This window comes from Rhyacophila brunnea, unplaced genomic scaffold (assembly GCF_057557595.1).
Source record: "Rhyacophila brunnea isolate RB1 unplaced genomic scaffold, BYU_Rbru_1.0 scaffold_17, whole genome shotgun sequence".
In the NCBI taxonomy this organism is placed as follows: Eukaryota; Metazoa; Arthropoda; class Insecta; order Trichoptera; family Rhyacophilidae; genus Rhyacophila; species Rhyacophila brunnea.
Window position 1 is genome coordinate 6,521,171 of NW_028232827.1, and position 4,929 is coordinate 6,526,099.

Here is a 4,929-nt window from a genome sequence, read left to right on the forward strand (position 1 = left end):
TCTACCTTGTTTTATTTTATAATAATGTTTCTCTTTTTTTTCATGGTAACACAACAACACTGCACCCACGGTGGTCGCGCGGCTTGAGCGTTGGACTATCACGCCGTGGGTCTCAGGTTCGAATCCTGGGTCTGGCAAGTACACATATTGTTTTTCAATTTGTGTGTGAGTCAGGGTATGGACCTAATAGGTTGAGCAAGTGGCTGACATCCATTTCTCGTAAAAAACAAAATCTGTTAATATAAACCTCTACTCTGTGGAGGCCCATATGATCCTATTAGGATCGGACATGGTTGAAGAAGAAAGAACACTACAACAGACCATGAGTCAGTGGCCAAGGGTACTTATTTGATTTCATTGAACAAAGAATACAAATTGTAGATGGTATTAAATAAAATTCAATTAAACCTGCCTAATCCAAGCCATAATAAATACAGTCAAACTTAGTTATTAGGAGGATGATGTGACCGACTGAATTTGCTCGTTATATCAGAGAATAGGTATTTTTAAATGAGTGGTCACTTAACACAAAAAGTCAAAAATAAAAATCTGAAACCATCGTAAAAATCTCTGAAACAAGCATGGCATTCATAAATTACAAAAGAAGTTGTTTATTGTACCTACTGACTTCACAAACCTTGGATTTTTTACTTATTTCAACCGTATGTGTGGATACTTTTTCAATATTGTCAGCGAAAACACCAATTAGGTAGGTACTTAGACACTTAACTAGTGTCATAAACGTAATGCGATCCCGGCGGCATCCTGTCCGGTCGGATTTTATTGTTTAGGGTTGAAATGCTTTTTAACGATCGATACATTAACTTTTAATTATCAATTATTAAGCCCTGCCTAAATCAAGCCATAATAGATAAAAAATATTTAGATACGAGGGTGGGTCAATAAGTCCTTAGAAAAGCCGACAGGTGGCGCGACTAGTACTGTAAGCGGTTTGTTTTCATGGAGCGGCACTACCGATTCAGTATGCTGCGAAGTTTCAATCAGATTGGTCGGGTTGTTGTGTGTTTCTCGTAAATTAAAAAAAAAAATTTGCTTGTGGAAAATGGAAAAATGGAAAATGGAAAAAATTGAGTTTAGAGCTGTTATTAAACATTTTAATATAAAAGGGTTAACAGCAAAGGAAATAAAAAATGAGTTGGATTTAGTTCACGGCATATCTGCTCCTTCACTTGCAACTATTTATAACTGGTTAAATGAATTTAAACGTGGTCGTACATCAACAAAGGATGAACCACGCTCAGGACGTCCTGTAGAGGTGACTACACCAGAAATGATCAATAAAATCCACGATATGGTGTTAAGTGACCGAAGATTAAAGTTGAGTGAGATAATTGAGGTTACAGGGATCTCAAAAGGTAGCGTCATTTCTATTTTACATGACAAATTGGGCATGAAAAAAGTTTCTGCAAGATGGGTGCCGCGTTTGCTCACAGTCGACAATAAACGCAATAGGGTGGTGGCCTCTAAAGCCCTGTTGTCGCTCATGCAACGCATTCCGGATGAATTTTTTCGTCGCTTTGTGACTGTAGATGAAACATGGATACACCACTATACTCCCGAGACGAAAGAACAGTCAAAGCAGTGGATTGCGAAAGGCGAACCATGTCCAAAGAAGGCGAAAACCGTAAAATCAGCTGGTAAGGTTATGGCTACTGTATTTTGGGATGCACGTGGAATTATTTTCGTTGACTATTTGGAAAAAGGAAAAACAATAACAGGGGATTATTATGCATCTTTATTGGACCAGCTAAAAAACAAAATTGAAGAAAAACGGCCTCATTTAAACAGGAAAAAAAATCCCCTTTCATCAGGACAATGCCCGTGTTCACACATGTTTACGATCAATGGCTAAAATTGAAGAATTGAAGTTCGAATTGGTCGACCACCCACCGTATTCGCCAGATTTAGCCCCCCCAGTGACTTTTTCCTTTTCCCAAACTTAAAAAAATGGCTAAGTGGACAACGTTTTTTTTCAAATGAAGAAGTCATCGATCGGACAAATGCTTATTTTGAGGACCTTCCGAAAACTTATTTTTCTGACGGTTTAAAAAAAATTGAGAAACGTCTAACCAAGTGTATTGAGCTCCAAGGAGATTATGTTGAGAAATAAAAAAAAAATACAAAAATAAAAACTGTTTTAATGCTTTTTTCTAAGGAATTATTGACCCACCCTCGTATTATGGTTTGTTTTAGGAATGGTTTAATTGAGTTTAAAAAACTAATCAATACTATCTGCAATTTGTATTATTAGTTTAATGAAAACAAATGTATGACTGACAAAGTTTAGTGTGCACTATTTATGTCAGATTTCTACAGTCTATCTCCACTCTTCGCCACCGTTGTGAGTAAGTATAAAGCAATGACTTCCCATAGGGTAGCTAAAGCATACGCCCAGAAAAGGAAAAAAAAAGAAATAATATAATTTTTGAAAGTATATTTTGTAGAAATTAGATTTTTTCACCAGCTGCGCTGACGAAATTTGACTGTACAATCTTAATTAGATATGCATATTGGAAGCTTAAAGATTGTTATTGCATGTTTTGTTTGTATAAGGTAGGTATCTCTCTCTCTCTTCCTTGCCTTAACCTTGACTATGACTATGACCAGGTAACTGAAATACCTAACGAGTAAGCAGAAGCAGGCAACCAATCTCAAGTAAAGAAGATTACGGAATAAATTTAAACACGTGTCAAGAATACGTTATACCTCGAATACTGAAAACTGCTCTCAAATTATTAATTTACGCTCATTTAATATTGGTGCATTACACACACTATTGTACGTGCATAATGCGTGCTACATTTTTGTAGGACACAGACACATTCAAAACCCTGCATCAACATATGGCATATTCAATATAGCCTATCGGTATTCTATTTATTATCATTCTGTTCTGTGACTATGACCTATGGCCTCATGGCTCCCACAAGGGGGGGGCTGACAGGGCTCTAGCCTGGGGGCCCGGCGTGACGAGGCGACCAAATAAGTCAGATAAACACACATCATAAAATTGCTCTAATATTAAAAAAAGTCGCCTGCGGCGCCATTTTCCTTTATTAATGATTATATTTTAAAATATGTAATTGTGCGATGGAATTTTTGATTGTGTCATTTACTTGATATTAACCCCATAATTCAAGTGACCGTGAACGCCATTTGGAAAACGGCACTGTAGAGCGTCACACTGCCTTAAGCCTTGGCGATAGGTAGAGGGGCCCGACATAGATCATAGCCTTGGGGCCCGCTTCAGGATGTGGGGGCCATGTATGACCTATGATTGAAAATTGTGTATACGTCAGAATTATTGGTACTAAGTATGGCGTTCTTGTGATGGATTTTATCGGCAGTAAACTCCTTCAATGGATAAGTATATAACAATAAATCGAATATTTTCAGAGAATTGCCGAGCAGTTGGGTTCAGAATGTTTTCTATTTCGAGTGCTGTTTCTAATACTTACATACTCGTAATATATTACAAAGTTCTGATGATTGTCCATCTTCACTAGAAGGAGAAACACAAAGTAATTATTAATTTTGTAAAGATGGCCCATGAACAATCAATTTAGTATTCATAATAATAATTATTGTATGTAACCTAGCAAAATGATTAAAGTAATTGATATCACAACGACATCTATTAAAGAATCTTCAAACTTAAATAATAGAAATATACAAAATATTATTGAGGATTATAATTATTATTGGTAGGTTAATATTATGTCACTGTCCTTGGAAACAATAAATATGGAGGGCAGTATACTAAAAAGTAATTCCAGTGAATATCGTCCATCACCATTTCAATATATTTGGCATCTACCTATTCTGCCTGATAGTAAAACTGTTAAGAAGTACAGTACAAAAAGTAGATCGGTCGCAATACAAAAATATTGAGCAATATTATAAATATTTAGGATGACATACATTGATTGCTAGTGTTGCCTTATTAGGAGTAACTAGCGACAGAATACGAAACATACAACTTAATACAATATACTGATATTGTTATTAATAAGATAGGGTTTTTACTAATAGCTATTCACAATTTGTTTATTGTATTTTTTGTGACCTCTGACTAGATAGGTAGTGTCACCTCCGAAAGGGGGGGGGGTGTAGGATGATGCGCTGGACCCCCCTGATGATGATGTAATGTCATGTCAAGTCACGGTGATATCGTCTGCTGGCTTCTTTCGGGGACATGCTTATGTTGATTGACAACGCGGAAATATTGGCGAAAACGGCGTTTTATTGTTCGGAATACAGTTAGGTACAAAGTACTACAGCGTAGGAAATATTCAAAAATATTTAAAAAAAAAAAAAAAAAAAATTTAAAATGGCGGTGATGCCGGGAGCGCGGCGCCACAGCCGACGTCCGCAGAGACCAAAAACCGAATGAATCAACCTTTTTGGAGTAGAATTAAAAATATTACCTACAAATTCTGTCACTGAAAAATGACAAATGGACAGCCTTTACACCCTATGTACCTGGCTGGTAGGTACATTGGGTGTCATATTTCTGAGAATTTTTGCTAACCACAGAAATATTCAACCAGACCTTTTCCAGGTACATGCTTTGAAAGGGACTGCATTTGCTGGCGAAACCCGGGTCGCAAAAAACGACTTAAATGGAATAGTACAGAGCTTGAATCCATTAGAATTTAAATTCAAATTCCATCAAGTACCTTCGGTCGATAGTATTAATAATATACTGATAATATAAATTTTAACATGTTTTATGTTGTCAGTCATGAGAAAAAGAAGAAGTAAGTACCTACCTAATATTCCATTTACCTATATTATTTAATTTTTTACCGTTTCTGTTGGGGTCCGGATCCTAAACTTGGACTTAAGGCTAACTTATTGTAACAATTATAATACCTACATATAATATATACTATACATAATAATATA